General features: G+C 34.8%; 1 protein-coding gene across 1 annotated transcript in view; it reads right to left on the bottom strand.

The window, feature by feature from the left end:
- Positions 1–12,802, bottom strand: part of LOC110373918 (uncharacterized) — a 90,406-nt gene extending 77,604 nt beyond the window's left edge. Inside the window, exon 1 of the mRNA XM_021331391.3 lies at positions 12,549–12,802. The gene's annotated coding sequence lies outside the window, so the exon portion shown is untranslated. The remainder of the gene's footprint in view (positions 1–12,548) is intronic.
- Positions 12,803–13,231: the final 429 nt, after the last annotated feature.

Here is a 13,231-nt window from a genome sequence, read left to right as displayed (position 1 = left end):
ACTTTCATTCAAGTTGTACAGACTAAGTTAAATTTCTTCAAGTTTAAGTGCTGGGCTGGATTAATTCAATATTAAGTGTGTGAGATAAGGAAAAGTTTCTCTGCGTGTGAATGTGCTTTTATTTATTTGTTTGTTTCGCTTTAGAACCAATTTAGGTATACGAAAGTTTTCAGCAATGAATGAGAATTGAGTAAAGTGTTCATTTGTTTTTTAAAAGACTTCCCAAAATGGAGGAGGTTCTTATTTCGGGATCTTATTTTTGTATCTTATGTATGTTCACCGATTACACAAAGACGCTTGGACCGATGTGCAAAATTCTTTTTATTGTTTCATAGGTTATATTACTCTCCAGGTGTTCCTATAGTCAAGACAATATAGGTGCATTCACTAGGCACCGATATCTAGGCCAATGCACGTATAAATAGTACATTTTTGCTAGTGTTTTTAGAAAGCGTTTTTTTTTTTGTAAAAAGTTGTTTATTAATCCTTACCGACCTCATTCTGTTTGTTCGAGTTTGCACCCTAAACTACCGACCCTGTCTGTTTCAGGTATCATCGTTTGCACCGGTAGTTGTCATATTGTTTTCATAACTCCCGTAGCTACGACTCAACCGGCAGAAAATCTACTATGAAAGCGCTCTTACAAAGCTCAGTACACACACGTCATCACGATTAAGCTCCACTAAGCTTTGAAACAAACTTATCGCAGCGTACACTCTCATAGACTTTAGCCGTGTGTTTCTCTTTCTCTTTCCCTTTTTGTGAAAACAGTGTTAAGTATTGTCAGAGTGTAAGAAGGTTTTAGAAGTACCATTTTACGAAACAATATATTACCTAACACTAGACAGATGATGGTGCGTTTGCACCATCTATTCCGAACTATTTTGGGGGCGGCTTTTAGTCTCACCGGATGCAGCTGAACACCTGTGTTTTATTAAAGCTGTTAGATTTCCTGGCTTTTGACTACCCGAAAAGGCTGGGAAAGATGTCCAAAGTACAAATAACAGCCAGGACACATGCTAGCACTGGATTCGCGCATCACACACATTGTTCGTGAACAATTAAGACAGAATCTCGCCAATATACTTGAAACCAGATAAGATGACATTAAAAAACAGTGATAAAGTGTATGTAAAGCTTACAGGCTTACTAGTGGATCTTCTGTTTTACTTACACTATGGCATAATCCATTTAAATAGTGGCTGTCGTTTGCTAGTCTCCTTATCTCAAGTGATGTGTACTTTCAACAACATAATCTAAGTAGAAAGATACTTACGGATTATTTGAACGTTTTCACCCAGACCTGTGGAGTGATGAAGACAAGCTATGCGTACTTGATTAAGAAAAAGAAAACACTGTATTTAGTTGTGATTAAGTAGAGTATGGAAGGAGAAAACACGCTGCGCCGACACGAAATAAAATTGGGATAAGGGCAGCAGGAAGACGATGATGATTCAGTAGAGTATATTAGCGAAAATAATAAGAAAAATATAAGCGTCATAAATAATGTTGGTTAGTAGGTAAGTGCTGAAAGTATGTGTGTTAAGTTTTATTACAAAAAAGTCAAACAGTCGTTTCATACGCATTTCAAATCATGGTGTACAATAAAGGGTATATCATCTATCTACAGTAATGTGTAACTTAATTACTTTGTTAATAGTCTTCCACGTAGTATTCTATAACCTTTCCTCAGCTGAAAAACCTAACATTAGTCTACTTTTCTAAAAATAAAATAGTAACTATCTCACGACCTCGCTGGAAGTTGACACCAATATATTTTTACGAGTATGCGTCCGATCCTTTTAATATTATCGAAAAGGATTTTGTTGAAAAGATGTCCAGGGGTCCGCCATATTGGTTCGGGTCACGGAGAATAAAATGACTAGCGGAGGTGCCGTCACGGAAAATCGTCTAAGAAGTAGCGCTAAAATGCGGGGGACGAGAAACGTTACTGTTTTCGCCCTCATACGCCTTCTTTGGACGCGATTATTTGTTGTAATACCAAAAATCGTCTTAATGATCCCGAATGCCTCGTTGGGTCACTCATAACTGATCATTTTGGTCATGCCCACCGTACGTATTTGACCTAAAAGAAGGCGCCTGACCTACCTGCATTATGGCATCTCCGCTCATCTTTCCTTGCTTCAAGGGTCTGCCATATTGGTTCGGGGCGATTGATTCGGAATTTATTGCTACAAGAATATTTTTATAAAGGTTTTTTTAGGGTGGTAACACTGTGTAATCCTGTGTGGGTAGGCTAATTTCCTGTGGCTAGCGTGTAGGCTGGGATAATTGTTTGCCTTCATTTGTATTTGTGGTTAATTATGTTAGGATATTACATGGCTTATTGTAGCCATTTGCCGTGTATTTAGGTACCTATGTACCTATGTATAAGTATAACATATATTTTTCACTAGCTTTCACCCGCGGCTTCGCCCGCGTAGAGTTCGGTTATATCGCGTTTCCAAGAGAATTCTTCAAAAGTTCGGGATAAAACAATCCTATGTTCTTTCTGAAGTTCAACTCTATCTCTGTATAAAATTTTATTACAATCAGTTCAGTGGTTTAGACGTGAAAGCGAAACAGACAAACAGACAGACAGAGTTACTTTCGCATTTATAATATGAGGTAGGGATAAGACACTACGGAAAATGGAAATTGACTTTAAATAGCATATATAAAACGTAGCCCTGATACTACAATAAATAAAATAAATTTACTACATAAAGGTAAGTATTTTTTCTAAATACTAGTATCAAATAATTTGGACGGCTGCCTAATCTAGTTTCATTTATTTCTAAATAATCCGAGATCCTAAATCCATATACATTAAGTATCACGTATCTACGCTTCAAAAAACATCTTTTAATATAACGTCTAAATATAGAAAATAACATTATTATGTTCCAGGGCTAATGTCCGTCCATATTGTGAAATCTTTTTAAAGATAGAAGTAAAAGGCTACTATTTTCTTTCATATTTTGGTGTAAATATATATTTTAGGTACTTTTGCTATCATCTGCCTAGCCCTTTCCAAACTATGTTAGGGTCGTCTACCAGTCTTACCGGATGCAGCTGAGTACCAGTGTTTTACAAGGAGCAACCCAATACCCCTAGGTAAGACTGGTTATCAGATTTTTAAGTTGCCAGACTTACTGGCTTCTGACTACCCGTAACAACTGCTAAAGATGTTCAATGACAGCCGGGACCTACAGTTTATCGTGCCGGAGGTGTTCCGGAGGGAACACCTTCCCTTTTGCTGATAAAATAATTTGAGTGAATCAAACTTCCTTCGAGAAATAAGAGACTATATATTGAAATATTTGGGGAACAATTTTCAACGAAAAACAAATGAATCGATTGATATTTGATAAGGATCTTATCACTCGACACCATTTCAGTAAAATGACAATTGTTTGACACTTTTGACATTTAATTCATCTGTATAACCTTTTCAGCTGATTACCAGTGTTTTACAAAGAGCGACTGCTTATCTGATCTTCTCAACGCACCCGGGTAACACGATACCTTCTTGGTAAGACTGGCTGTCAGATTTTCTGACTTCTGGGTACTCGTAACGGCAAACCAAAGTATAAATAATGTTCGATTTAATAGTCTGTAAAAAGTAGGTTTTCAGTTTAAATGTATGTTTGTGAGTGATTTTCTTACGTTTAGAAGAACCGATTTTGATGTGGCTTTCTGTAGATTATTTATTTTTATTTATTTAACATTTTTGTACACATAAAACACAAACAACAATAAATAATAGGAAAAATTGTACAAGGGCACAGCTTATCTCTAATGAAATTTCTTCCAGCAGGCCCGTTATGGGAGAGTTAGAATAGAAGAGATAGGTACAGATAGATTGATTATTTGTCAGACTTAGGAGAAGGTTTTAGGTATGTCGATGTTATATTGTTTTACATGTTTATTTAGCATTTCAAGTTTACCAAGAAACTGTCTCATCTGAGTATATATGAAAGAGTGGATTTTGATTATTCATTTTTTTAATATCTTCACCACGAAATCCATATAAATAATAATATATCCCCTGAGTTCATAACATAGTACTCCTATTATCCTGAAACCTCAATTCTTCCGTGACGACGTTTTGTCGGAATTACTTAATATATAAATGTGCTTTAATAACGAGAATTTCTGCTCTCCCACAAAGTGCTGACGAAAATATTTGTCTATTTATTATTTTATTAAGTTTTCATAGAAATACTTAGCGCTGTTATTAAGTATTATTAAGTACGTACGCTCTGTCTTTGCTTGAAATAATGTGTTTTGTTTGAAGATCCAAAAAACTAAGGTTTGAATATACAACTTACTTATCCACATTTGTACGAGTAACGAAAACATATCTAAAATTGAGTATCTAGTGTGTCTTTCACCGAGGAGTATTTTTGGAAGTCGGTTAAAATGTCACGAAAGAATAGCTTATCTACCGTTTAATTTGTCTTTTACGGTTTATCTCTGAAACTACGAATTCAACCAGAAATTATGGAATTTAGAATTAGAATCGGCATTAAAACTATAAAAAATATCATTAAATACGTCTTCAGTCAAACCTCCATATTTTTAACTCAATCGATTATCTTTTGACGTCAAATTGAAAGGTTTCAGCCGTTTCAGCTAAATACGTCTTAATCCCTATCTAATCCATTGCACACGATATTGACACTTATTCTTTAGACAATAAAGTTGGAATTGGAGTGTACAGCGCTGAATAAAATTCAGTTTTAATACGTTTATAATTATGATGATAGACTAATCAATTTAATTTGTGTAAGGTTTCTTTATAAGTGGTTATTTTAAAGTAATTTTGAAGAAAAGGCGATGATCTCGCTAAGGCGATTGATGATCTCGATATTCAATGAAATTCTACGTAACTCATTCATTATCATCCCAAGTCTTTTCACAACTATGTTGGGGTCGGCTTCCAGTCTCACCGGATGCAGCTGAGTACTAGTGCTTTACAAGAAACGACTGGCTATTTGACATCCTCAACCCAGTTACCCGGGCAACCCAGTACCCCTTGGTTAGACTGGTGTCAGACTTACTGGCTTCTGACTTCTCGTAACAACTGCCAAGGATGTTTAACGATAGCCAGGACCTACAATTTGACATTATATATTTAACCTTAATACTTAGGTCCTTAAGCCACAATTTGTGATCTATTGTGGTCAGTCTGAAAAGCTAAACAGAGCATACAAATGCAATTTCTTTTCCATTAAGATTATTTTAGGACAGTCAGTTGTAGGTAGTTTTCCTCAATCAGAGGTATTTGTCGCTGGCTGCGTAATTCGCTACGTATACGAAAGAAATTCTTTACGTATAAATGATGAAGATTTTGTGCAAACTTCTTTTAAACCATCTAATAAATAGTCCGAACAAAGCCTACTCATTTGCCTTAGATAGGTGATCCCGTTCTTGAGTTATAAAATTACAGCGAGAAGTGGCATTTCTCTTCTTCTTCTTTCGTGTCGATGACATGTCATATATTGAGACTACACTTTGTGTGCCGCCACAGCGAGAGCACGGCCAGATGCGCTCATTAGGTCCTGCCGCGAGCAAGTTTCAGGGCACAGTGGACATGCGATTAGGTGGGACATGGTCTGCACAGCTGTCCCGCAGTCGCACCCAAGGTCCCCGCCCGGGAAACCCCACGAAAAGTGGCATTGATTTTAATATTTATTTAAGGTAGTAGGTACATACATGTTTTTATCCTGTGTAAAAAACTTTCCATTTAAAAGCAAATAGTCCTTATTCAGCAAAGGTCAGACTAGGGGAATGCCGAGTAACAAACGGGACCACAAAAAAATTTTCAAAAGACCACTTGATTAATTTCAAAAGGCGTAGAATTCAATTAAGTTTCGCATATTTAAATGCTCATTTGGATACGTAAAATTACGTTTAGATAAAATTATTTGAACACCGCCATACTTAAATAATGGACGGACATTTATTTTGTAAGAGATTTGCACGTAAATGATTCTTTGAAGTTAGATAAATGGATTTTTCTAATAAGCTTACACAATTTGGCAAAGTAACTCGTTTTTCTTTTCTTTTTATCTATGTTATTTCTTTATTTAGCAGACTTTCAAAAAGCTATTGAATTGGTTTAATATTTAATATAGAATAGCACGGTAATTCTCAGGTAATATTAGACTAGAATCTTCTTCTAAATTACGAGTTATTGAAGAAAAGAAAACTGTTATTTAAACAATTCTTTTGTAACAAAAAAACTATTACTTCAACAATACATTTATTATATTTACAACGTTTCTTCCAATCAACCAACCGTTGCTTATCTCAAATTGCAAATAAGAAAACTTCATTTAATCCGGACAAAGGAAAAATAAGGGCCAGATTTAATTTGTCAAGCCTCCCATTCACTAGTCGAGCACGCCAGAACAATGCAATTGTTAATGAATGGCCTTCCTTAGCCATAGACGAGACGATTATGGTTCTTTTTTCAAAAGCAGTTTGTAGCACTTAATGTCTTCGCCACAACGTGTACGGTTTTGTTTTTAAAAAGTTTTGTGTTCTTTTTTTGAAGTTTTGCTTTTTAGTGTTCTTGTGGTGTTATTTGTTTTATATTTTTATAGCTGCGTTCTTTCTTGTTTTTGAAATAAAGTGCCTTCATTGTTTTAATTAAGTAAATAAATACAGGTGTTATAAATATACTCAATTATTTTATTTATTTATTGCATATTACAAGGTACATTATATATTCTAGAAGGCACAAAATGTCCAACAAAACTGTATACACAGTTTATCTGTTGGATCAGGTACATACAATAATAGATAGGTACATACAATCAATAAGCCCAATTGCAAAGTTTTTGTACATTTTGGCGTACAAAAGTAAGCTCATTTAATTAGTACGCCTGAAACCTGATAATCAATAACTAAATTAGTTTAAAATCGGTCCAGTAGTTCCTCAGATTAGAGAGGTCTAACAAACAAACAAACTCTTCAGCACTATAATATTAGTATAGAATACTGAAGAGCATGATTGCGTAATTAGGTTTCAGAATCAAATAAAAATAATTAAAGTTATACATAATTTAAAGCTCTTTACATCTTTTAATCATCTTTCAATATTTAGAAACGTTGCGACGTAAACTTAATCTTAGTTTCTTAACTAATAAGAAATAAATACTAGATTTCAGTAAGTTTGTCAAATTGAAAATAGATTTGTACCTTAACTTTGTACCTATTTGTCAATATAAATAATTACATTTTACGAAACTTGTTATATTTATTTGTCTTTGGTTAATTTTGAAGCATATTGCTTTGGGAAAAATAGGCAATAAATATACATAAATATTTACTGCCTCTGTAATACGATAACCACACTATGGTAGAAATTTTGTCTTTTTAGGGTTCCATTCTCAAAGAGACCCTATTGTTTTTGTTCCTTTGTCCGTCCGTCCGTCCGTCTGTCACCAGGCTGTATCTCATGAACCGTGATAGTTAGAGAGCTGAAATTTTCACAGATGATGTATTTCTGTTGCCGCTATAACAAAAATACTGAAACTAGAATAAAATATATATTTTGGGGGGCTCCCATACAACAAACGTGATTTTTTTGCTAATTTTTGCTCTGGTACGGAACCCTTCGTGCGCTAGTCCGACTCGCACTTGGCCGGTTTTTTTATAAAAATTGGAGTATTCATAAAACGCTCCAGAATAAGTGTCCTTGACGCTTACAAAATCGTAATATAAATAAGTAAACAGAATATTAGTTTGAAAATAATAATCAAGAACATGTTTTAAAATGTCATTTTTGACGGTAGTACTACAGAAAGTGAACGAAAAGAAACGACGGCGCGGCATAGTGTTTTAAGTTTGCACGGAATGGAAAGTCCGAGTATTTTGCTGGATCCCTGTAATGATATCAGACGTCCAGTAAACCAGGTGAAATTGTGTTCAGTGATGTGTTTACTTGAGACAATGTACCAAAGTGTTAGTGAATAAGTTTAAATAAAGAAGTTCTTACCTACATATGTACATTCGTCCAAAGTCGGAGCGGATCAATCGAAGCCAAGAATTTTCATGTAATAAGATAAGATATTATAAGTAATTTAATGTTTTGTTTATTTATTGTCAGTGTATTTAATAAAGTATTTTGTTGCAGGGTCGAGTCCGCGCGGTATGAACCTCTTTTACATTTGTATCAAACCTAAATCATAAACTTAAGTTGATTTTTGTCATTCCAAAGTTTAAGTCCTAATCTATTTGATCGTACTTTTGAAAGTCGAACTACAACGAAAAGTAAAGAATTGATCGAATTTCAAAGATTTCGAATTAAAATTTCGAACACGAAACCAATATGGCTGCTTGTGTTGAAACGAAACTAAATTTGCATATCAAATGACATTACTTTTGTTAATATTAGTAAAATTGGTGATTTATCATCTATACTAATATTATAAAGCTGAAGAGTTTGTTTGTTTGTTTGTTTGAACACGCTAATCTCAGGAACTACTGGTCCGATTTGAAAATTTATTTCAGTGTTAGATAGCCCATTTATCGAGGAAGGCTACTTTTTATCCGGGTTCGTGCAGAGGTTTCCACGGGATGCGGGTGAAACCGTTGGCAGAAGCTAGTTAAAAATAATTCAACAATGAATTTTCAAACTGATTGAATTACCAGTCCTCATAAAGGTTATGAAATGAGTAATTAATGCTAACAAGTTAATGAATGTGTGTTGCCAACCACACATAAATTGAAACAATTAGTTTATTATTGGCTTTATTTCAAGTGGCAACATTTAGAGCGTTGTTAATTATAAGTACAGTTTCAAATAGAATTAATATGAAATGTGTAATGCGTCATAGTGAATTTATTATAATGAATGAAGTATTTAACTATGAACTTTCTCTCAATAGGATAGAATCCATTCCTTAGTAATGCTATCATCTGCCTAGCCTTTTCCCAACTATGTTGAGTTCGGCTTCCAGTCTAACCAGATGCTAGCTGAGCACTAGTCTTTTTACATGGAGCGACTGCCTACATCCAATTACCAACCCGCATTGAACAAGTGTGTTGATTAACGCTCAATCCTTCTTTGTGTGAGAGGAGGCCGCAGCACAGCAGTGGGACGATAAAAAGGATGATGATGATGATGACAGCCTACATTAAATCTTTTTTTAACTCATTACTAAAATATCATATTAATCTGTAAATGCCTGAAGTCTATGTCATCAAGATTCCTAATAATTTTCTTGCTGTACAATAAAGAATAATCGATCTATCTATGTGCACTTGGAGAGGCCTATATCCAGCAGTGGACTGCTATAGGCTGATGATGATGATGATGATGATCTATCTATCTATCTATCTATTCCCTCAGTGTTACAAAATTGTGAGCCCGGCTTTCTTTTGTCTATCATTTATCGGAATTGCTGATTATCCTGAAGCGAATGAAGTAAATAATTACTGATACAATTGTATCCGTTTCCACTGGAAGCTAATCCCAACTTATTCGGGAAAAGGCTAGCCCGCTGCGTGCTCCAGAAGGAACATGGTGGCTTTTAATCAGTAAGAGTCTGACACTGAGAGGGATGGGTCATTTCATAATTGTCACGAAATTGTCAAACCGTTTCACTAACTACATTCACAATTACATAAAAAAATATTACACTTAAGAAACATACCTAATTATTGTTTCAAGTAAGCCAGCTACGCTTTAAAACGTTTACTCTCTTTACATTGTCTCATAAGTACACTTAGTTGCATAAAACACGACCCAGGGTCAGCTTAACCTACAATGTTTAACTTCAATAACTTAGTACGTATATTTACCGGTAACCTCGACAGCGTAATGCTGCATTTTGTTACTGGTTTTAGTGCTAGATGCTCCTTTATTTGTGCTGTGAGATTGTGCAAGGAATTGCTTGAAATACACTTGCACTTTTGTAAATACCGGCTATTTTCTTAGGAGAATTTACGTTATGACATCTTCGCTAGTCATTTGGTTCTTCAAGCAAAAAAATGTATGCTATATTATTTACTGTACCTTACCTATCTTAATGTATACCACATTTTAATTTCTTTTATTTATTTATTACATTTTAAGCAAATAAAATATATTATATTCTGTAAGTATTCTATTCTACTCCATGATCGGGACCCTCTACACCGCTAGTGTGGTGTACTTCAGTCATTATCAGTTAATAAAATAAAAGGCATGTTTAAAAAAACTGCTTCTACGACAAAAAAGGTGCTCCTGGTCATCTCTCTGGTTGTATCTATCAAGCTACAAAACACAGTTTAATAGGGCTTTAGGTATCTAAGACAAGATTATTCAAGAAAAAAATATTATTTTGTGCAATAATTTTAGTTGGATAAAATACAGCTTTACATGTGTATTACCTACATGTTATCTACCTGTATATTACCTACGATTTGTTTTTGCAAAATCTATATACCAAGCTATAAACTATATCATTTTCGAAAGTACCAAAAACGTGTAACCTCAATAAATCCAAAATTCTGTATACTTCCAAAAATAGACGAAGTAACTATTGTCCCATATTTTGAGTAATTTAGCAAAAATTTCTTGGAAATAAGGAATAAAGGTTTCTCTTCGAAAAGTTTCGATTATTCCGCCAAATTACTCCAAGAAGTTTTAGATTCCATGTAAAAGTTACTCTTTATTGTCGATCAAATTATGGTTTCGCGGAAAAAAATATTTAACCGATTCGATATTATATTAATTTGAAAATAATTAAGGAACCACCTGGTCACCGAGAGCTAAAATGACAGTTTTCTTCAAACAACTGTTTTTCAAAGTAAATACGTTGGTTTAAGAAAAAATTGGCGCGTATATGGTCAGTGAACTTGGGCCATAATTGCTCCTTTAACCGACTATATCGTCAATACTTAAATACTTAGGTACTTGCTTCTACCAGCAGCGGTTTCACTCGCGTCCCATGGTAGGTACTCCATGTTCCCGAATAAAAATCCTATGCCTTCCTCAATAAAGGTGCTACCCAGCATTGATATAATTTTCCTAATCGGTCCTGTATTTCCTGGGATTATCACGTTTAAATAAAAAACCTTACAAGAGCCTTATAATTCTGGTCCTATAGCTAGATCTTTTTTCTCGATGAGTATGTTCGTTCCCGAGATGCGAGTGACACCGCATGTATAAACTAGTAACAAGGCGTATTGCGTCGTAACCCCTCGCTTAATATTTCGACGAATCAATAGACGAACATATGTATAAATTGTAATCTTATACCCGGCCGTTAAGACGATAACATCATCATCTCCCGAGCCTATTCCCAACTATGTTGGGGTCGGCTTCCAGTCTAACCGGATGCAGCTGAGTACCAGTGTTTTACAAGGAGCGACTGCCTATCTGTCCTCCTCAACCCAGTTGCCCGACCAGCACCTTGGTAAGACTGGTCTTCAGACTTTCTGGCTTCTGACTACCCGTAACGACTGCTAAAGTTGTTCGAAAAACCGTTAATAACAATGGTTATTATAAAAGTTAACAAAATCAATGCAGTTTATTGAATAGTTTATCATCATGATATTGTAATCTGTTTGTTCAAATTTACCGTAATGATGATAGGCATATTCGATAGAATCGGATAGTCAATTGCTCATAATATAAACTAATATGACGTGGGGTAGGTCATCCTCGGCAGTAGTTACGGGTAGTCAGAAGCCAGGTACGTCTGACAACCAGTCTTACCTAGGGGTATTGGGTTGTCCGGGTAACTGGGTTGAAGAGGTCAGATAGGCAGTCGCTCATTGTAAAACACTGGTACTCAGCTGCATCCGGTTAGTCTGGAAGCATAGTTGGGAAAAGGTAGGCATATGATGAGGTGAGGTAGGCCCACATTTTCCTAAAGGTAAATTAATTATATTTTGATGTAGGTAAATACTTTAATGTTCAAGATTTTTGACTGAAATTTTATGATGTTTGCTGATTTCAAGAATTATAATACGAGTTATTAATGGCCGATTTATAGGCATTTTTTTTTCTGGAGATATTTTAGTTTCGGTAAACTGTTTTTTTTTTCTATTCACGATCTAGCAGTTATCTGATGATTGAAAAATCAATTCTTTTCTATTTACTTTATTATGTGGTAGAAATTGGATATTAAAAATTATTGTATGTAAATTGATTCATAAATACCAAATTTTTCATATGATACGTATCTAATTTTCTATAATTTTCCCGTTATAAAATAAATATTCCCTTTCTTAGTACATATTAATAAACAAAAAAAACAGTATTTAAAAATAACAATAAACATCCATACACTTATTTAGCTGTAGCAATTTTTTTTCACATTTTAGTTAGTAAGTTAGACCACAAAATATTTTTTTTAATTAGATTATTTAGAAATCGATCATAAAATATTGCACAAGTATTTATTAAAATGACACCCAAAATGCACGCAATATAAATCTGCGGCCAAAATTTTTTAGCAATAAAAATATACAGTAATACGAAAATAACATACCAATAAATTATAAAAAAAATACAAAAGAAAATTATGTAAAAAAAAGCTCACCTGTTGTCCCCGGGAAATCGCCCACCTGATGCCACAAACACTTTTCTTGCCCAAAAATCAAAAATACGCGCACGATCCAATTACGGGTCAAATATCAAAAACTGACCAATCAGGAGCTAATCTACCCCTTCTAAATTTAAAAATCAACGTCAAAAGTTCATATCTGACGCGCGTTCGAAAATGGAAGTCGGGGTTCGGATTTCAAAATTATTGTCCGTTTTTTGGCCGAGCGAGCGAAAGACGTGTTAGCGGGCCGGGCCGTCGGGGTGAAACTGTACGGTGGGCTCAAAAACAGGGGTTGCTCGCTCTACGAGTGGGTGTCTGTAGACAGAGAAGGGAGAATTTCGATCTCTAACGGGTGAGAAAGACGGGTAGAAGTCAGTAGGGGGAGAGTCACGTACTAGATCTTGCCAGGAAGAATTTGTAGGCGTTCATAATAATTGTACCTTTGATTGAGGTTTCCGAATTTAATAAGTTGTCTTCGGTGACGTTTTGTCATTGTGGATGATTGATGCAGCTTATGAATCGGTCGCCATCTTATTGGATAAGGAAGTGGTATAAAAATTAGATTGTCGAAACTAATAAATTTTTTCTTCAAATATTTTCTTGATTCTGAAACGGAAGTATCATATTTTTATGGGCTTTTTCAAATATATATGTTTGCTTCAATATATTTTTCTCAC

The sequence above is a fragment of the Helicoverpa armigera genome, chromosome 26 (assembly GCF_030705265.1).
Source record: "Helicoverpa armigera isolate CAAS_96S chromosome 26, ASM3070526v1, whole genome shotgun sequence".
NCBI lineage: Eukaryota > Metazoa > Arthropoda > Insecta > Lepidoptera > Noctuidae > Helicoverpa > Helicoverpa armigera.
The sequence above is the reverse complement of the archived record's forward strand: the minus strand, read 5'-3'. Positions and strand labels throughout refer to the sequence as shown.